The sequence below is a fragment of the Oncorhynchus mykiss genome, chromosome 17 (assembly GCF_013265735.2).
Source record: "Oncorhynchus mykiss isolate Arlee chromosome 17, USDA_OmykA_1.1, whole genome shotgun sequence".
Classification (NCBI taxonomy): Eukaryota; Metazoa; Chordata; class Actinopteri; order Salmoniformes; family Salmonidae; genus Oncorhynchus; species Oncorhynchus mykiss.
The window spans coordinates 81457848-81480380 of NC_048581.1; the positions used below are offsets into that span (position 1 = coordinate 81457848).

Here is a 22533-nt window from a genome sequence, read left to right on the forward strand (position 1 = left end):
TAGCAGTATTTATTTATGTGGCACACGTAAACGTCACAGAACGTTCAGATGGATCTTTAGCCCAGAGATGTTGGCTTCCAGCTCTGGACACTCTCCCCCATTCATTTGAGTTTCAATCCAGAATAGCCCTCGTTTTTTAAACACTGATAATCTATCTGTTTTTAAGCACTGAGTGTAAATTCTGTCTTTTAGATCTCTAATCTGCTCTCAACGGTTTAATAAAGCCATCCTACACAGGTTTTTGGTACAGAAAGCATCACACTTCATTTTTGATGATGAAATAAGATGTGCAGTGCTCACCACTGTAATCCATGCTGAAGAATGTACACCTTATGCAAAGATGTACAGTTAGTTCATCCTACCTTTATTAACAGCTTGGAAACAGTCCTATTCCAGAATCCTGGGAGATTAATTAAAGGGCCACTATTCCACCGGCTGACAGTCCCATTGTTTTCGAATGGGGAGGTCCAGCTAAGGAGAAATCTGGAGTAGAGTGGTTCTGTAATGGCTTTCCTGTGGTGAAGTAGAGGCGGACCAAAACGCAGCGTGGTTATATTGATTCATGTTTAATGAAAACAGATAAACATGAACACTACAAAACAATACACGTGGAAAACCAAAAACAGCCCTATCTGGTGCAAAACACAGAGACAGGAACAATCACCCACAAACACACAGTGAAACCCAGGCTACCTAAATATGATTCTCAATCAGAGACAACTAATGACACCTGAGAACCATACTAGGCCGAAACATAGAAATACCCCAAAACATAGAAAAACAAACATAGACTGCCCACCCAACTCACGCCCTGACCATACAAAATAAATACAAAACAAAGGAAATAAAGGTCAGAACGTGACAGTACCCCCCCCCCCCCCCCCCAAAGGTGCGGACTCCGACCGCAAAACCTTTACCTATAGGGGAGGGTCTGGGCGGGCGTCTGTCCGCGGTGGCGGCTCTGGTGCTGGATGTGGCCCCCACTTCACCATAGTCTTAGTCTGACTTATTGTCCGCTTCCGTGGCCTCCTAACCATGGCGACCCTTCTCAATGGACAGAGGGGCAGCTCGGGACAGAGGGGCGGCAGCTTGGGACAGAGGGGCGGCAGCTCGGGACAGAGGGGCGGCAGCTCGGGACAGAGGGGCAGCAGCTCGGGACAGAGGGGCGGCAGCTCGGGACAGGGGGGCGGCTGCTCGGGACAGAGGGGCGGCTGCTCGGGACAGAGGGGCTCTGGCGCCTCTGGGCTGAGGGGCTCTGGCGCCTCTGGGCTGAGGGGCTCTGGCGGCCCCTGGCTGACTGGCGGCACTGGCGGCCCCTGGCTGACTGGCGGCACTGGCGGCCCCTGGCTGACTGGCGGCACTGGCGGCCCCTGTGTCACGCCCTGGTCTTAGTATTTTGTGTTTTCTTTATTTATTTGGTCAGGCCAGGGTGTGACATGGGTTTATTTTGTGGTATGTTTATGTATTGAGGTTTTTCGTAGGTTTTGGGATTATGGCTTAGTGGGGTTTTCTAGCATAGTCTATGGCTGTCTGAATTGGTTCTCAATTAGAGGCAGGTGATTATCGTTGTCTCTGATTGGGAACCATATTTAGGCAGCCATATTCTTTGAGTGTTTGGTGGGTGATTGTCCTTGTTCCTGTCTCTGTGTTTATCGTCACCAGATAGGCTGTATAGGTTTTCACGTTCCGTTTCTTGTTTGTTTTTTTGTATTATCGTGTTTATTCGTTTATTAAACATGTATGAAAATTACCACGCTGCATTTTGGTCCGACTCTCCTTCGACGGAAGAAAACCGTAACACCCTGGGTGACTGGCGGCACTGGCGGCCCCTGGCTGACTGGCGGCACTGGCTGCTCCTGGCTGACTGGCGGCACTGGCGGCCCCTGGCTGACTGGCGGCACTGGCGGCCCCTGGCTGACTGGCGGCCCCTGGCTGACTGGCGACACTGGCGGCCCCTGGCTGACTGGCGACACTGGCGGCCCCTGGCTGACTGGCGGCACTGGCGGCCCCTGGCTGACTGGCGGCCCCTGGCTGACTGGCGGCACTGGCGGCCCCTGGCTGACTGGCGGCACTGGCGGCCCCTGGCGGCACTGGCGGCCCCTGGCTGACTGGTGGCCCCTGGTTGACTGGCGGCACTGGCGGCCCCTGGCTGGCTGGCGGCACTGGCAGCTCCTGGCTGACTGGCGGCACTGGCGGCCCCTGGCTGACTGGCGGCCCCTGGCTGACTGGCGGCACTGGCGGCGCTGGGCAGACGGGTGGCTCAGGCGGCGCTGGGCAGACGGGTAGCTCAGATGGCTCTGGGCAGACGGGTAGCTCAGATGGCGCTGGGCAGACGGGAAGCTCCGGCAACGCTGGAGAGGAAGGCTCTGGCAGCGCTGGACTGAGTAGCTTTGGTGCCTCTGGAATGAGGAGCGGGAGCTCTGGTAGCGCCGAACTGGCGGGAGACTCCGGCTGCGCTGGAGAGGAGGAAGGCTCTGGCAGCGCTGGAGAGGCGGGAGACTCCGGCAGCGCTGGAGAGGAGGAAGGCTCCGGCAGCGCTGGACAGGCGGGAGCCCCTGTAAGGATGAGCCGGAGAGACAGCCTGGTGCGGGGGGCTGCCACCGGAGGGCTGGTGCGTGGAGGTGGTGACGGATAGACCGGACCGTGCAGGCGCACTGGAGCTCTTGAGCACCGAGCCTGCCCAACCTTACCCGGTTGAATGGTCCCGGTCGCCCTGCCAGTGCGGCGAGGTGGAATAGCCCGCACTGGGCTATGCAGGCGAACCGGGGACACCGTGCGCAAGGCTGGTGCCATGTAAACCGGCCCAAGGAGACGCACTGGAGACCCGATGCGTAGAGCCGGCTTCATGGCACTTGGCTCGATGCCCACTCTAGCCTGGCCGATACGCGGAGCTGGAATGTACCGCACCGGGCTATGCACCCGCACTGGGGACACCGTGCGCTTCACAGCATAACGCGGTGCCTGCCCGGTCTCTCCAGACCCCGGTAAGCACAGGAAGTTGGCGCAGGTCCCCTACCTGGCTTTGCCACACTTCCTGTGTGCCCCCCCCAATACATTTTTGGGGCTGACTCTCGGGCTTCCATCCACGCCGCCGTGCTGCCTCCTCATACCAGCGCCTCTCCGCCTTCGCCGCCTCCAGCTCTTCTTTGGGGCGGCGATATTCTCCAGGCTGTGCCCAGGGTCCTTTACCTTCCAATTCTTCCTCCCATGTCCATTCCTCCAAATAGTGCAGCCTCTCCCACTGCTGCTGCTGCTGTTCCTGCTGCTGCTGCCTCTGTTGCTTCTCCTGCTGCTGCTTTTGCTGTTGCCCGTTACCACGCCGCTTGGTCCTGTTGTGGTGGGTGATTCTGTAACGGCTTTCCTGTGGTGAAGTAGAGGCGGACCAAAACGCAGCGTGGTTATATTGATTCATGTTTAATGAAAAAACGATAAACACAAACACTACAAAACAATAAATGTGGAAAACCAAAAACAGCCCTATCTGGTGCAAAACACAGAGACAGGAACAATCACCCACAAACACACAGTGAAACCCAGGCTACCTAAGTATGATTCTCAATCAGAGACAACTAATGACACCTGCCTCTGATTGAGAACCATACTAGGCCGAAACATGGAAATACCCCAAAACATAGAAAAACAAACAGACAGACAAAATAAATACAAAACAAAGGAAATAAAGGTCAGAACGTGACAGGTTCATCTCACTGACAGTGTGTATGGACTTTATGGTGCTTGAGGAGGAGCTGTCTTGATCTTGATGGACAGTAGCTAAGTCAGCATTAGGAGGAGTTGGATCCATCTCTGACAGAGCCTGGCCTAAGCCTTTGGAGTGTTGGTGGTGTTGGAACTAGACTGACATGGACACGGTCATGGTGATGGTTCTAATCTGAAGGCATCTTCCCAAGCGTCACTAGAGCTTCTGGAAGCTTGAAGCTTGATGTGGGAAGGCTTGCCTACAGTAGTAGCGTGTCCTTTTCAAAGAGCATGTTCTGTTCTGTGATGTAACCGGACAATCCTGACAAGACAGTCTGTGACACTGCAGTGGTCCAGTGTTCCAACCACTAAGGAGAATAAATCTGCCCTAAAAAGGGAGGAAATATAATAATTATGGTTAATTGCTAATGAACAGTGGTATAGAGCTGGCCATGCTCTTTCTGTCTCGCTTACTCTGACGAAAAGACTAAAGTTTCATGTGTTTTATGTATTTTCTCTCTTAACAGAGATGTGTGTGTATTGGGGTGGATATCATGGTATTTTGGGGCTTTAGATTCCGTTTTAAAATGGCCTGTTGGAAGCATCTTCTGTGGCGTCAGACAGAGAGCTCAGACGCACCTATTCATCACCCTCATTAAAATAGCCTCAGCAGTCTCCTCAGAGCCACAGCTGGCCTCCTGGCTCTCTCTCTAACTCAACAAGTAAGCTGAAATAAAACAGCTTCAGCTCAAGCAAACACACACACTCACAACTGTGTGGATACAAACACACGATACACACACACAGCGAACACTGATCCTGTACTGACCGTAGCACAGCACAAATATACTGGGTTTTTTTCAATAGCTTTGGTGAAATTTTCACAAGTATGTGGTATATTTTAACAGCTCTTAGTACAAAACTCAAAACATTGCTGTACTAAAATTGCATTTGGCCAATCCAGTACTGTAATACTGTAATATATGCCATTTATATAGAAGACAACAGTCCACTTTGGCTATGTGACACCAGTGGGAATCAAACACACAACGCTGGTGTTGCTAGTGCCATGTTCTTATGAACTGAGCCACAATACATAAATTCAGTACAATATAAACAGTACCAGTCAAAGGTTTGGACACACCTACTCATTCTAGGATTTTCTTTATTTTTACTGTTTTCTACAATGTAGAATAATAGTGAAGAGATCAAAACTATGAAATAACACATATGGAATCATGTAGTAATCATGTAGCCACCCTTTGCTTTGATGACAGCTTTGCACACTCGGCATTCTCTCAACCAGCTTCACATGGAATGCTTTTCCAGTCTTGAAGGAGTTCCCACATATGCTGAGCACTGTGGAGGTCCTCATGAGATCCAGTTTCATCACAGCACATTTACCACCCCTACCTTGTCTCAACACAACTGATTGGCTCAAACACATTAAGAAGGAAGAAAGTCCACAAATTAACTTTTAACCTGTAGTGACGCCCAGCCCGTGAACGGGATCGTTATCATCATCTGACACTAATTAGCAAAACGCAACGGACATAAATCTTCCTAGAAAATATTCCTATTCATGAAAATCACAAGTGAAATATATTGGAACACAGCTTAGCCTTTTGTTAATCACCCTGTCATCTTAGATTTTCAAAATATGCTTTACAGCCAAAGCTAGACAAGCATTTGTGTAAGTTTATCATAGCCTAGCATAGCATTATGCCTTGCTAGCAGCAGGCAAACTTGTCACGGAAATCAGAAAAGCAATCAAATTAAATCGTTTACCTTTGATGAACTTTGGATATTTTCACTCCCGATACTCCCAGGTAGACAGCCAAAGTTCATTTTTCCCCAAAATATTATTTTTGTAGGCGAAATAGCTCCGTTTGTTCTTCACGTTTGGCTGTCACCACAACGCCGAAAAATATTCCAAATTAGCTCCATAATATCACCAGATACAAGGCAAACGTTGTTTAGAATCCATCCTCAAGGTGTTTTTCTAATATATATTCGATAATATATCAGTCAGGACAATTAGTTTTTCACTCTGACCAATTGGAGTAATGGCTACCTCTGTATTTTACGCAAAAATCTCTCTCGGAGCCACCATGTGACCACTTACGCAATGTGGCTGCCTACGGCTATTCTTCAACAGAAATGCGTAAAACTACGTCACAATGCTGTAGACACCTTGGGAAATACGTAGAAAGTGTAAGCTCGTTGATGGTACATTCACAGCTGAATAGGGAGTCATTGGAACGCAGCGCTTTCAAAATATGGGGCACTTCCGGATTGGATTTTTCTCATGCTTTCGCCTGCAACATCAGTTATGTTATACTCACAGACAATATCTTTACAGTTTTGGAAACTTTAGAGTGTTTTCTATCCTAAGCTGTCAATTATATGCATATTCTAGCATCTTGTCCTGACAAAATATCCTGTTTAAAACGGGAACGTTTTTTTCCCAAAAATGAAAATTCTGCCCCCTAACACCAAGAGGCTAACAATTGCATCATGAAGTGGCTACTTTGAAGAATCTAAAATATATTTGAATTTGTTTAACGCTTTTTTGGTTTTAAATGATTCCATATGTGTTATTTCATAGTTTTCATTCTACAACGGAGAAAATAGTAAAAAATAAAGAAATATACTTGAATGTGTAGGTGTGTCTAAACTTTTGATTGGTACTGTATATATTTTTCGTTGTAATTCTTACCCCCTTTTTTCCCCAATTTCGTGATCACGATCTTGTCTCATCGCTGCAACTCTCCAACGGGCTTGGGAGTGGCAAAGGTCGAGTCATGCGTCCTCCGAAACAAGACCCGCCAAACCACTCTTCTTAATAACACCCACTCGCTTAACCCGGAAGCTAGCCGCACCAATGAGTCAGAGGAAACACCATTCAACTGACGACCGAAGTCAGCCTGCAGGCGCTCGGCCCTCCAAAAGAGCACAATATGCCAAGTAAAGCCCCCCCTGGCCAAACCCTCCCCTATCCCAGACGACGCTGGGCCAAATGTGTTCCGCCCTATGGGACTCTCGGTCACGGCCGGTAATGACACAGTCTGGGATCACACCCCAGGCTGTAGTGACGCCACAACACTGCGATGCAGTGCCTTATACCCCTGCGCCACTCGGGAGGCCTACAATACAGTACTTTAAAATACAATACACAATTACAATACGGGTGGAAGTTGTATGATTGCCATCCCCATGAGTGTACCACGCTCCTTGAGGCCATGGATGAGGCATGCAATGATTTCAATCCAGGCAGTGGATTTGCCATGCCAAAAGGTTTTTCCCCTGGTGCATGAACAATGATGATATTTACTGTGATTTCAATGAGAGCTTATGGCCAAATGCTCAAGACAGGCTTGATGCAAACTAGTGCCTGCTAAACAGGATGTTCCTTTAATTTCTTTAATTTGATTACATTGTGAAAGCTGTCTTCAAGGATCACACCTTTGATCAGACATGGGATAGAAATGATAGAAATTTGATATTCGGTCAATTTTATTGGGTAGTGCAAGTGTATTGGCTAATGGGAAAACAGTGTAATGTACTGTACAATACAGTACTTCTGAAACATGTATTTTACATGTTCTGCTATTGGATTAACTGGTTGTTAAAAGTACTACATTGAGAATATATCATTATGTTGTGTTTTGGTGATTAAACCAAGGTACTCATTATATTTCACAGTAAACATATGTCTACCAGCAAAATGAATGCACAGTGAAAGGTTTTGAATGTAAGACTGGCTGCATTAAGTGTTTACCAGTTTGGAGTTTTGTACATACAGTGTCTTCAGAAAGTATTCATACCTTTGACTTTTTACAGCCTGAATTTAACATGGATTTCAATTAGATTCTTTGTCACTAGTTTACACACAATACCCCATAATGTCAACATGGAATGATGTTATTTTTTGTTATGTAACGTGTGTTTAGATTACTTAAACAGATAGAACTAAATTAGACTATTCTGGAAAGAGAACACAAATAGCTGCCATTTATTGAATACATAGATTAGTGCACTTCAAGAAAATAATAAACCCTAATACAAAAAAAAAACTTTGCATAAAAATAGAAACCCTAAAGTCAAGCCGAAGAATGTTGGAGATCTCTTAATAAGTCTATCTGTTGTCCAATTGTCCACTTCCGTTTATCCACAATAACTCCAGATCTGGTACAATATCTCTACTTTTCCTAAAGAACTAGCTTAGGAAACCAACTTAAAGCTAAAATAAATAACTGCAGTCTCACATTGGCATCGGACTGCCAAAACGTGGTCACTTACTAGCTCAATGAAGCCACCTGCAACAAAATTCAGTTACAAGCTGATTTTTTCCTACATCACACATAACAATAGTTATTCTCTGATAGTTCTTTGGGGGTATTAACATAGTATTGACTCCGGTGTGAATACTTATGTAAGTAAGATATTTCTGTATTTCATTCTCAATACATTTGCAAACATCTCTAAAAACATGGATTTCACTTTTTTCTTTATGGGGTAGTGTGTGTAGATGGGTGAATAAAATAACATCTATTTAATCCATTTTGAATTCAGGCTGTAACACAACAACATGTGGGGAATGGGGGTATGAATACTTTCTGAAGGCACTGTGCTTGTGAAAATAGTACCAAAGCGATACACTATAATACCCTCCCTATGGATGACCAAAAAGTGGGAAGGGAATGGAGGAGGGGGAGCACCACTGGGATTGGTGTCCGGTTGTCCAGTCAGTGGGCCGAGAGCAGACAGGTGGCCGGAGTCTGTTGGTGATTAATCTGGTGGTCTGCGGTCACCATGGGCCTGGGTTGGTCTGTGAAGCCTTGCGTCATTGACCTCCAGGGATCTCTCAGGCTCCCAGGCCCCAGCCTGCTGTCCAACACCAGCCCTAGACATGTGACTCTCCAAACGCCTTACTGTACCATGACCTGAAAATGAGGTTGGATTGTGCATCAGAGTTTTTTCTGCTGTGTGTGTGTTTGTGTGTGTCTGTGACTGTATGCATGCATGTGTGTGTGTGTGTGTGTGTGTGTGTGTGTGTGTGTGTGTGTGTGTGTGTGTGTGTGTGTGTGTGTGTGTGTGTGTGTGTGTGTGTGTGTGTGTGTGTCTATTCTGCAGCGTTTCAGTGTCTGTGGAGGGCGGCACGGAGCAGATGTGGAATTTAAATGGCCTGCTTTTGGGAAGCAGGTGGTTGAGTGTGATAGATCATTCATGTCATCGCCAGCTTGGCTTTGTTCTGTAGCTGTTATACGGAGGTGGATCCTCTGTGAATGGCGCTTTGACAGGCACTGCAGGGAGAACTCAGGGCCAGAGATGATGAAGGAGCATTTTCAACCTGAAACCCATCCAGTGGTACCTTCGTGGTGGATCTCTACTATTTTCTTTCATGTTCTGTAAAAACAAACATCCACTAGGTGTGGCAGCACACAGCACACATGAGTTATCATGTGATGCAATGGGAAGAGTTGAGTTTATACAGGGGTAGAAACTTTTCCAATAATTTCGTTCTGAACACAGAACCACTATATTTTTTTGTAGTTAATAAATCCAACGTGATAACTAAGCCTATAGGATCCTTAACTAGCATTGAATAAGTTAATCCATTCTTCTCTAGCTAATTAAACAGCTCTCTCCCTGTCTTCTGAATCACACATGTATCATCAGTACTTGATTTGAAGGGGGAGGGGCAGGTAGCCTAAACACACACAGGAAAAGATGTTCAGTTTGCAAGCAGACACTGGAATAAGTTTCTGAGTGACAGAGTGAGGACTTTGCATTGGTGCTTTGATGCGTTTTGTTGTAGGACTAGAAAAAATGCAACGTATAATAACGTTATTCACCGGTTTCCATGCTTTTAAAATGGCGGTTCTGTTCCGGAACAGTATGGATGACTTTCGTTCCAGGTTCCTTTTCTGTTCCTTAAAAAATGTAGTTATTTTCTGGTTTTCGGTCCTGTTCCCTGAATAGGTTCCAACTTCTGATTTATAAACAGAATTACGATAAATGTTCATCCTGAAACACTAAGCCCATTTTATTTCCTTACAATGTCTATTTTTGCGATATTATCTCTGCGCTGTAAAATGAACTGAACAGATTATAATTATGTTGCATCTGATTTTATAATGGTGTGTGCTCTCCTTGGGGCCTGTTCCATTTCTCTTCTCTTTTTTTCTCTCTCTCTATTCCTAGGGAGGAGAAGGGCGTACGTTCCAACAGCCGCACAGTAAACAGGACTAAAAATAATGACTCTGTGGCTCTGTTTGAGCTTTGCTGCTCTTTGCCTTCCCCTCAGGAATAGCTTTCTAAATACGCAGCACAAATCCAGCTCTGCATGCTTTCCCTGCCACTCTCTGTTTCCAAACATCCAGAAGCTGTTTGAACTGGCCCGTCGTCATCCCAGAGTCATGGAAGTTTGTCTGAAATGATTTTTCAACCTGCGTGTGAGTGTGTGTGTGTGTGTGCATAGTGAATGTGTGGTTTGTGTGTAAAATAGAGAGACAGACATACAGACAGCATGATTCAGAAATAATAAAGGAAAAGAGAGTAGAGAGAGAGAGACAGACAGACAGCATGGGTGAGAGATGGTAGAGAGAGAGAGAGAGAGATAAATACACATCACATTTAAGTGAGACAGGGAAATTGAGTTGAGTTGAACACTACTGAGAATATAAGGGAGCTTATTATTTGTTTATAATGACATCATTTCTGTTGGGATTGAGGGTTTTTGAACAATGTTTGGAAATATCTGTAATTCTCTTTTTGCAGCCTGCTCGCTCTGCTCACACTCCCCATGTAATTATGCATAATCAAATGTTTACTATTCTCTAACAGCTTGCCATTCCATGTAATAATACAAAATCATCCCTTGTTTGAAATGATCCCCCAACAAACACTCATTAGCTTATTTAAGAAGGTGATATATTCCAGCTCCAATCAGAAGTGGCGGCTGTATCAGCAGGAAATGGGGATAATTGAACCCCTACTGCTCTTAATCGCCCCCTGCCCCGCAGCCCCATATTCCCCCGGCTCTCAAATCAATTGAAAGGGGATTTATTGGCGAAGCAAATTATGTTGCAAAGCAAATGAAAACCAATAAACAAACTTGAAAACAATCAGAAACTAACAGTAAACATTACACTCATAAAAGTTTCAAAGGAATAAGGCCGTCTCCAAATGTTATATTATTAGTTATGTACAGTGTTTTAACAATCTGCCAATAGTTGAAGTACTGTATGAATGGCTGTCTCTCTCCCCTCTTTCTCTTTCCACCACTCCCCCAGCTCTCCCAGTCCTGTTCATAGAAAGGAAGCTGCTGTAGTCCTAATGTTGTCCACTGATCTGTGGTTAAGACTCAATTCATGGATCAGTGGAACTTGTCTTGAGGAGTGTGACTGTGTCCAATCCCCTTAAGACGGCAGCCTCACTCAGCCTCTCTGGACGGCCAGGGATGGCTGGACCACTGGATTTTCAGCTGTAGACAGCCAGGGCAGGAGTATACTGCTTGGAAAGTCAATCAAAGTGTATGGCTGAGTGTTAAGAGATGGTCAAACCCCAAGTATAGGTGGGAGAAAAAAAGGACAAAATGGGCAGATCCATCATTGATTAATTAACAAATGGCGAAATCGGGCTACCTGGCAGTTTGACTAATTGTTCTTTCAGTAAAAGAGACACGCTTAGAGCTGTGAAACATCCAGAGCTTCTTGTTGAAAGATGAGGGCAGAAGCTCATTGACAGCTAAGTGTTCTCTGTGAAGTCGAAATAGAAACATCTCAGCAGGATCCTTCGATGGGGGCATTGTGGAGCTGTCTCCCTGTCAGACGTGCAGTATGCCTAGGTCAATCACTACACCTCAGACTAGATCAAACTCTCAGCTTCTACAGCTCTATGTTCTCTCAAGCAAGGCCAACTCCTTTGACAGTTTCTAACCCTCAGTACTTACTTCATAGTCATGCTACAATGTAAGAACATACTGTATTCACGCCCTTGTGTAGCATTTTGTCAAAATATAAAAGCTTTTCTTTATCTTCCTTTGTATCAATTAAGATCACAGTATGATGGCAAGCTCCATTTTGTGTCTTCTTCTGCTGAAATGTTCAGTGTGTCGCTGGTAATGAGCTCCATTTTGTGTCTTGTTCTGCTGAGATGTTCAGTGTGTCGCTGGTAATGAATAGCCTTGAGGTCATTAGGAACACAAAGTAGTGAGGCTGTACATCCAGGGGAAACCGATTGAGAAGAAATTAGGATGAGTAAATGAAAAAGGGAGGGAAACAATAGGAGGATGGGAGAGATGGGCCCCTCCTGGCTGAGAAACAGATGCCTGGGCTATATAGCTGCTGTTTGGCAGAGGACGTGGTGAGACACTGCCAATTCATTAAGCAACTTCTCTGTTCGCGCAACAAGAAGGCTTCACACTATCTCTAGCAGAGCAAACACTGTCTGCTTGTCTTGTCACTTTCTGGATGTCTGTGTGATGGAGGAAGGAGGAGAGGAGGTGGGAGGTAGATTAGATGTCATCACCACCCATCACATGTCTGAACTGAAGTGAACTTTAGATTGCCGGGCGTGTTTGTGATGCATGTGCTGATTGTTTTGGAAGCACTCCCGTTTCTCTCTGGAAGACAATACGGAGGCAGCACAGACACTCTGTGACATGTCGTCCTCTGACTGCCCCCCCCCCCCCCCACAACACACCAACAGAACCACAACACACAACACCAGAACAGACCACCACAACATACTACACAACAGCAGTGGAACTAGAATCCATTAAATAGAATCCTTGGAACACCATGTTAACACTGGCTAAATGGTGATCAGGTCATGGTCAGGTGACATGGTCCTCAAGAGAAACTCAGGGCCCTACTGACCATATCACCATTGTCTCACCATTGTCTCACGTCAGATGGCGTCGCTCCTCCACAACGCTTGTCTCTCAGTCGATCAATCAGTGCAGGCAATGCCATTGACCAGCAGAGGGGGTCAGCTCACAAACCCATTTTGTGCTGCTTCAGTGGACAGTCTCTTTTACTGTTTATGTTCTTACCTCTAAAGGCTGTTAAGGGATGTTGACATGAAATACCTTTTAGGAAGAACATTACAGCCGGCCTTGTCCGAGGTATGCAACACAACGGAAATGTCAAAACTCCAGAGTGCTTCTAGTTTGTTTAATCTCAATGTTTACCGTTGGACCTGAGTAATGTGTGATGAGTGCGTGCGCGGCCCGAGCTGTAGAGCTGCCTGTCTGTCTGCCTCGGTGTGGTGGAGGACACATTTCAGCAGTGCCACGCAATGTGACAGGACATGGTTCAATATGACAAGGCTCTCAGGTTGCAGGCTGACGTGGATAGAAGATTGCCACTAAACTGCCTCTTCTGAGGGACGACCCAGGGGAACGCGTCTGTACTTCCTGATTGACCGGTGTTGTTGAATTATGTAGTAATAGTTCTAGGTATGGCTTTTAGCTGGGGTATAAGCCACGTTAAGCCCAGTCAAGAACCACTATGAAGATGTTCCACTAGTCACGGAATGTAGCACTTTTGTAAAAATAATTGCTTTTGCTGTAGGTGCCAGTGGTTCGTTTTCTTTAGATTCTGACTGCCTATGTTATCACATTTGTGTGGCACGTTTTTTATGTGGTGGTCCACATTTCTAAAGGTAATGTCTTGAAATAGGTGGTGGTCCACATTTCTAAAGGTAATGTCTTGAAATAGGTGGTGGTCCACATTTCTAAAGGTAATGTCTTGAAATAGGTGGTGGTCCACATTTCTAAAGGTAATGTCTTGAAATAGGTGGTGGTCCACATTTCTAAAGGTAATGTCTTGAAATAGGTGGTGGTCCACATTTCTAAAGGTAATGTCTTGAAATAGGTGGTGGTCCACATTTCTAAAGGTAATGTCTTGAAATAGGTGGTGGTCCACATTTCTAAAGGTAATGTCTTGAAATAGGTGGTGGTCCACATTTCTAAAGGTAATGTCTTGAAATAGGTGCTGGTGTGAAATGTTCACAAATGTTCTGTTTTCATGCTCCTACATTGCTTGTGGGAATTTCCTTTTGATTATGTTACTGAATGTTTAATCATAAAGGAATTGAATAAGTTGGAAGAAAAGCACATTAGAGAAACAGGAGAAAAACACTGATCATATCCTAGATTAACAGGAGATGGAAGCTGGATAAAACTAACTAACCCATGGTTCACACACTATTCTAGCTATAGGAAGGAACATGCTATTTTTCATGTTGTTTTCCATGTTCTACTTCATTTGGTTCTAGACATTTCCTCTACAAGTGACACCTTTTAAAACATGGTCAACCAGAAGATGGGGGTTAGATTTTCAGCCAGAATAAGTAACACATAATCTCCAGTCTGCATACAGTATTTCCTCACTGGTATGTTTGTTGTTAGATTATTCCCTTGATCCATGCTAATGCTGGCTTTCCTCTTGCTTTTTTTTCTGTGGAGAAATGAGAAAAGGTCAGTCTCACAATAAACCTTTCTGTGCCTTATCTTTCAACCCTGCTACCAACTAGTAATGAGAAAATAGGTTTAGGTATTTCTCAGCTAAATGTCCCCTGGTGTCAGTGATTCTGGGACTGAGGCAGACAGACACAGACAGACAGACAGACAGACAGACAGACAGACAGACAGACAGACAGACAGACAGACAGACAGACATACAGGCTACTGCTGGAGAGGAGAGGTGAAAAAATAGAGGAGAGGCCTGGGAGACAGACAGACAGACAGACAGACTACTGCTGGAGAGGAGAGTTGAAAAAAGAGAGGAGAGGCCTGGGAGGGAGGGAGGGAGACAGACAGACAGACAGACAGACAGACAGACAGACAGACAGACAGACAGACTGCTGCTGGAGAGGAGAGGTGAAAAAAGAGAGGAGAGGCCTGGGACACAGCAGTAAGCAGTCCACCACAGCAGTCAAACTGCCCCATGCAGGAGTATACCGCCTTAATATTGTTTACAGATTATATCTGATAAATACAAATCTACATACGCTAGATGTGTACACAGAGGAGGGCTGATTGCTATTTTATTAGACCTATTCAATTAGTTATATTGTGATGGAATAACTGCAGTGGTCCTAAACTTCAGTCTTCAATGTTATTTTAAGCAAGAATCTTGTGTTAGATACCTCCAGATGGTATAGAGACAAGATACAGTCAGCTGAAGAACAGTGCTGTCAACACACACTTCTATTTTCAGTCGTAGTCGCTAAAGTTCATTTACACGCCTCACTACCTTTATCAGTACTGAGCTATAATGTTTCATGATGTGTCATGTTCATCTCAAGTCAAGCTGGTAGGATAATGACAGCTCCTTGTCAGACGTTAAACACTGATAAAAGCACAGCAAATATATTCCATTTTTCCCATTGACTTTCTTTTGACTCTAATGAGGCTATCTTTATTCTCCCTTGAAATGGACCTCATCTCATCTGTCATGTTTGCCTAATTCTTCTGACAGCTTACAATGATTATTGCTTTTGGGCTAATATATGTTTCAGCCCTCATTTTATGTTTATTTTACATGCACCAATGATTCGGCTGATATTCATTTTAACCCCCCAAAAAGCCTACCCAATAATCAACAATTCATAAGTGAATCATGACACATCTTACTTCAAAATATTGATCTTATTGTTCAATGTTCAGAAATGTATTTTAATTGCTGTCATTGCCAGTGAATAGTCATTATCGCTATAGCAACAACCATAGGCCTACACCACCCAGGTTCACTAGCCTTGTTCACATCTCATCTTGTGTAATCAAATGCTACTGGCTATGATCTTTTCTCCCATCCTTTCCACTCCCCTCCTCCCCCCCCCCCCCCCCCTCCTCCCCTCCTCTCTCGCCTCCCCTCCTCTCTCTCCTCCCCTCCTCTCTCTCCTTCCTTCTCTCTCCTCCTCTGTGCTATATACAATGCTCCCTGCTGCTGGACTCTGTAAACAATGTCCAAACTGGATTGATTAAAGCTTCTTTCCCTACTAAAACCCATCTGTTGGGCCAATCAGCTCCCCTTCCACTGCATCACCCAATCTGTGTCTTTGAGCTGTGTTTAATCCTGGGGCATTAACAGAGCAGGCATGGGGTGGAGTTTCACTCGCCACGAGCAGGACAGCACTTATTCGGATCCGCTTTGAAAGCAGTGGTTGGAGCCTCAGCCAGCCACACAAGCCACAGCACCAGCCACCAGCAGCCCTCACTGACTGAACTGTTGAATTAAGTATTTCATAGCCCCAGCCTCCCCATTCCCAACATATGTGCATTACTTGTTTTTGGTGGGGATTAAGCGGCAGTACTTAGTAGAGAAGAATGTTAACTCTTGGAACCACCCATCCCGGATCCGGGATAATTGTCATCAACTACGCTAAATAGCATAGCGCAACGGTCAAATAATCTTACTAGAAAATATTCATATTCATGAACAAGTGAAATATAGCGAAACACAGCTTAGCCTTTTGTTAATCACCCTGTCGTCTCAGATTTTGAAATTATGCTTTACAGCGAAAACAATACAAGCGTTTGTGTAAGTTTATCGATATACTAACAAAACATTATGTACACCTAAAATCAGAAAAGCAATCAAATTAATCGTTTACCTTTGATGATCTTCGGATGTTTTCACTCACGAGACTCCCAGTTAGACAGCAAATGTTCCTTTTGTTCCATAAAGATATTTTTTATATCCAAATACCTCTGTTAGTTTGATGCGTTATGCCCAGGAATCCACCGGAAAAAGCGGTCACGACAACGCAGACAAAAATTCCAAATTATATCCATAATATCGACAGAAACATGGCAAGCGTTTTTTATATCAATCCTCAAGGTGTTTTTCATATATCTATTCGATAATATATCAACCGGGACAGTTGGCTTTTCACTAGGACCGGTAGGAAAAATGGCTTCCTCTCTGTTTTGCGCAAAAATCACACTGAGAGCCAACAACTGACCACTTACGCAATGTGGACGTTTACGCTCATTCTTCAAAATAAAGGCCTGAAACTACGTCTAAAGGCTGTAGACACCTTAGGGAAGCCACAGAAAAGGAATCTGGTTGATATCCCTTCCAATGGTCAATAGGGATGGATAGGAACACAGAGCTTTCAAAATAAGAGTCACTTCCTGATTGGATTTTTCTCAAGCTTTCGCCTGCAATATCAGTTCTGTTATACTCACAGACAATATTTTAACAGTTTTAGAAACTTTAGAATGTTTTCTATCCTAAGCTGTCAATTATATGCACATTCTAGCATCTGGTCCTGAGAAATAGGCCGTTTACTTTGGGAACGTTATTTTTCCAAAAATAAAAATAATGCCCCCTAGCTTCAAGAGGTTTTAAGTATGGTTAAAGGGGATAGGGATAGAGGATAAGAGGAAAGTCCTCTGTCTGTCTGTCTGTCTGTCTGTCTGTCTGTCTGTCTGTCCGTCCGTCCGTCCGTCCGTCCGTCCGTCCGTCCGTCCGTCCGTCCGTCTGTCAGTCTGTCTGTCTGTGTCTGTGTCTGTCTGTCTGTCAGTCTGTCTGTCTGTGTCTAACTGTCTGTGTCTGTGTCTGTGTCTGTGTCTGTGTCTGTCTGTCTGTCTGTCTGTGTCTAACTGTCTGTGTCTGTGTCTGTCTGTCTGTGTCTGTCTGTCTGTCTGTCTGTCTGTCAGTCTGTCTGTCTGTCTGTCTGTCTGTGTCTAACTGTCTGTGTCTGTGTCTGTCTGTCTGTGTCTGTCTGTCTGTCTGTCTGTCTGTCTCTCTCTCTCTCTCTCTTTCTCTCTCTCTCTCTCTCTCTCTCTCTGTCTCACTCTCTCTCTCTCTCTCTCTCTCTCTCTCTCTCTCTCTCTCTCTCTCTCTCTCTCTCTCCAGGACCGTGGAGTAATACTTTAATGAACACTGGTCACCAGATCACAGTGCTGCTCACTCAACCGAGTCTCCCGGGCTGTGCATACGGCTGCATTGTAGAGACACAACTACTCAGGATCCAAATCGCATATGACATGTGGATTCAGTTGAGGAAATGGTGCACGCTGTTAGTAGGTTTTGATGCATCTGGCTCACAGGCGTGAGGTTAATTGACACACAGTAATTAGCTACACCTCTCTTGATATCTATCTCACTGCTGCACGTTGACAGCACACATGTTGCAATGCATATGTACAGTTGAAGTCAGAAGTTTACATACACCGTAGACAAATACATTTTAACTCAGTTTATCACAATTCCTGACATTTAATCCTAGTAAAAATTCCCTGTCTTAGGTCAGTTAGCATCACCACTTTATTTTAAGAATGTGAAATGTCAGAATAATAATGGAGAGAATGATTTATTTCAGCTTTTATTTCTTTCATCACATTCCCAGTGGGTCAGAAGTTTACATACACTCAATTAGTATTTGGTAGCATTGCCTTTAAATTGTTTAACTTGGGTCAAACGTTTCGGGTAGCCTTCCACAAGCTTCCCACAATAAGTTGGGTGAATTTTGGCCCATTCCTCCCGACAGAGCTGGTGTAACTGAGTCAGGTTTGTAGGCCTCCTTGCTCGCACACTCTTTTTCAGTTCTGCCCACAAATGTTGTATAGGATTGAGGTCAGAGCTTTGTGATGGCCACTCCAATACCTTGACTTTGTTGTCCTTAAGCCATTTTTCCACAACTTTGGAAGTATGCTTGGGGTCATTGTCCATTTGGAAGACCCATTTGCGACCAAGCTTCAACTTCCTGACTGATGTCTTGAGATGTTGCTTCAATATATCCAATATATGCACTAGTCTCTCCTGCATCAAAGCACCCCCACAACGTGATGCTGCTACCCCCATGCTATACGGCTGGGATGGTGTTCTTCGGGTTGCAAGCCTCCCCCTTTTTCCTCCAACCATAACGATGGTCATAATGGCCAAACAATTCTATTTTTGTCTCATCAGACCAGAGGACATTTCTCCAAAAAGTACGATCTTTGTCCCCATGTGCAGTTGCAAACCGTAGTCTGGCTTTTTTTGGGGCGGTTCTGGAGCAGTGGCTTCTTCCTTGCTGAGCGGCCTTTCAGGTTATGTCGATGTTGGACTCGTTTTACTGTGGATATATATACTTTTGTACCTGTTTCCTCCAGCATCTTCACAAGGTAACTTGCTGTTGTTCTGGGATTGATTTGCACTTTTCGAACCAAACCACGTTCATCTCTAGGAGACAGAACACGTCTCCTTCCTGAGCGGTATGACGGCTGTGTGGTCCCATGTTGTTTTTACTTGCGTACTATTGTTTGTACAGATGAACATGGTACCTTCAGGCATTTGGAAATTCCTCTCAAGGATCAACCAGACTTGTGGAGGTCTACAATTTATTTTCTGAGGTCTTGGCTGATTTCTTTTCATTTACCCATGATGTCAAGCAAAGAGGCACTGAGTTTGATGTTCGGCCTTGTAATACATCCACAGGTACACCTCCAATTGACTCCAATGATGTCAATTAGCCTATCAGAAGCTTCTAAAGCCATTACATAATTTTCTGGAATTTTCCAATCTGTTTAAAGGCACAGTCAACTTAGTGTATGTAAACTTCTGACCCACTGGAATTGTGATGCAGTGAATTATAAGTGAAAAAATCTGTGCGTAAACAATTGTTGGAAAAATGACTTGTGTCATGCGCAAAGTAGATGTCTTAACCGACTTGCCAGAACTACAGTTTGTTAACAAGAAATTTGGGGAGTGGTTGAAAAACTAGTTTTAATGTCTCCAACCTAAGTGTATGTAAACTTCCCGACTTCAACTGTATCTAGGAACTATAGCGCCATAAGGTGGAAGAGGACCAAGCTTTAGTTTCCTGGGGTTTGGAAGATGTGGTGTGCGCGATGGCTTCTCAGCCTTGTGCGGAGGAGATGTTGTCGATACGGCATGGATTCAGGTGTGTTCCTGAGAATGCAGTTAAAGTAGAGGAGGTTCTGCTCGCAATCGGTGAACAGGTTGGAGCTGAATTTATTCATTCCACTTCCAAAGCTGTGGTTGTGTTCATGAAAAGAGCAAATTTGGTTGGTAGGCTAATTGCTCGTGGAATATTTGTAAGGTGTATGTTTGTGCCAATTTTGCCTCTTTCTACCCCTCTTCGACCAGGGTGGTTGTTGCAAATTTTCCTCTGTTTATTACGGATGATCAAATCAGGAAAGTGCTGAGTCTTTTTGGTAAGTTTGCTAGCGGTTTTCGTGTACTGTCAGCAGGTTTTCAGTCAGATGCCGTTAAAGCAATGTTCATGTTTCTGAATAACAATGAGCAACAGCTAAATGTGCATTTTAATGTCAGGCATGGGGAGGTTTCTTTGCAGGGTTTGCCACCATAGATAGTCTACTGTGTTTTGAGTGTGGGGATTTGGGGCATAAGAGCTTTGCCCACATAAAGGCTGTAGACAACGTGAGGGTACAAGCACCCCCAGTGGGGGATATCGAGGGTGGGCCTAGTCATGCTAGAGATGGTGGTGTAGCTGAGGCTTGGCCTAGTCAGGTTATGGACGGTGGTGTAGATGAGACTTGGCCTATTCATGCTATGGATGGTGGTGTAGAGGAGGCTGGGTCTAGTCAGGCTAGAGATGGTGGCGTAGCTGAGGCTGGGCCTAGTCATGCTATGGATAAGGTGTAGATGAGGCTGGGCCTAGTCAGGTTATGGAGGGTGGTGTAGATGAGGCTGGGTCTTGTCAGGTTATGGAGGGTGGTGTAGATGAGGCTGGGCCTAGTCAGGTTATGGAGGGTGGTGTAGATTTGGCTGGGTCTAGTCAGGTTATTTAAGGTGGTGTAGATGAGGCTGGGCCTAGACTGGTTATGGATGGTGGTGTCTTGTCTTTGGCTATGCCGCATTAAGTGATATGACATGCTATTCTATAAAATCCTTTCTCTGTAATTAATATTACCTGATTGAGCTAATCATGTAAATGTAATTAACTAGAAAGTCGGGGCACCACAAAATAATATTTATAGAGCAGTTATCTTCCAAATAAGCTCTTGAAGAACTAGTAATATTTTACATCAATAGCAGTCAATATTAGTCGTCACCTTATTTCAGTCTCATCTGAAAGTTGTAAATTCTTGGTTATCTTCACGAACCCTGGCTAACAAGTTGAATCAGCAATACAACATTTGTTTTAATTATTTATTTACTAAATACCTAACTAATCACACAGAATAACATATACACAGAATGAATCATACCTTGATTACAAATGACATCATAAAGGAAAACGTCCCTAGCGGGCAGAAAATATATATATGACAGCTGGTTACCCAAAGAAAAGGGGGCTGGGTTTGAGTGGGAAGACTGAGGAACAAAGGGAGAAGCGATGTCTCTATCGTAAATACAGTATCTGATGCATTCTAAATCACCGCCCATATTTACTCTGAGCTTCTGTAGGTTGGTGGTAGATGGAAGGCCGTGTTGCCCCACGTCCTTTCTTTAACTAGGCAAGTCAATTAAGAACAAATTCTTATTTTCAATGACAGCCTAGTGGGTTCTCTGCCTGTTCAGGGGCAGAATGACAGTTTTTTACCTTGTCAGCTCGGGGATTTGAACTTGCAACCTTCCGGTTACTAGTCCAACGCTCTAACCACTAGGCTACCCTGCCGCCCCGAAGAATGTCCTTTGAAGAATGTCTCTGCTGGGAAATTGGATACGTTGTAGTAACGTCGTTGTGTGGTAGACGGGATACTCTGTCTGTTCTTTCCTAGCCCACGTTTGCAGCTGCTGTTGCTAACTCAATGGTTAGGAGGTATCACTTCTGTAGTGAATAAGAGTTCAAAGTTCATACCATTCGCAAATTAATCTCACGCTGAGGTTGGCTTAGTGCTGTAGTTGGCATGTTAGTCCTTTTAACGTATGGACCGTCGTCCTCACATCCTCGGAACAGGAGAGGAGGGCATGTTTGACTTTTTTACAACTCATGTCTCTTCACAGGGGCGGGCCACTGATTGAGCAGAGCCCTAACCTTATGAAAACCCAAATCTCTCATTTGGAAGCTAAAATACTATTTAATCTTTTCACCAATAATTTTATATTCAAACATTTAAATTGAACAACAATTCCATGTGAATCCGATAACTACTATGTGCAGACTTTCCACTGTAGAGTTTATGTCATCCTATCATTGATGAGAATGTCTCAGATGACAACCGAACTGACATCATATTCATTAAGTACCACCGCATATGTTCAATTGGTCAGATTACCAGAATACAGTTCATTTCCCCCCACCTTCTGATGTTCCCAGAATCTCTATGTTAACAAAAGGATTTTCAAATGTCACATCAGTAGGGTAAAGAGAGGAAAAAGGGGGGAGAGGTATTTATGACTGTCATAAACCTACCCCCAGGCCAACGTCATGACAGTGGTGTAGATGAGGCTGGGTCTAGTCAGGTTTTGGAGGGTGGTGTAGATGAGACTGGGTCTAGTCATGCTATGGATGGTGATGTAGATGAGTTTAGGTCTAGTCAGGTAATGCTAGTGGATGAGGAGAGTTTAGTGGGGAAGTGTTAGAGACTGGGTGGGGAGGAGGAGGGTGTCAAGCGGGAAATGAAAAGGGTTAGAAGAAAGAAGTTGGGAGGGTAGAGGCTAAGTGGTCAAAGGCACCAAGAAACCTTTGAGTGGTGCTGGGGGGGAGGCCCTGACCAGAGAGGAAGGGCAGGTGGTTACGATGGAAGATGTGGAGGAGGAAAGAGAGTCTGAGGAAGAGGATGATGAGGCCTTTTTTCAGACTCCTCTTTAATGGGTCCGAAGCTGACAGCCAGTCAAGCAGAGGGGTCAAAGTACACGGTGAGGGAACTGACAAGGTTCCTGAATGAGACCAAGGGGAAAAAGT

At 44.7% G+C, this 22533-nt stretch overlaps 1 protein-coding gene across 1 annotated transcript in view; it reads left to right on the plus strand.

The window, feature by feature from the left end:
• LOC110494696 (chemokine-like protein TAFA-2) overlaps positions 1–22533 on the plus strand; it is a 169974-nt gene that overhangs the window by 25660 nt on the left and 121781 nt on the right. The window lies entirely within an intron of this gene.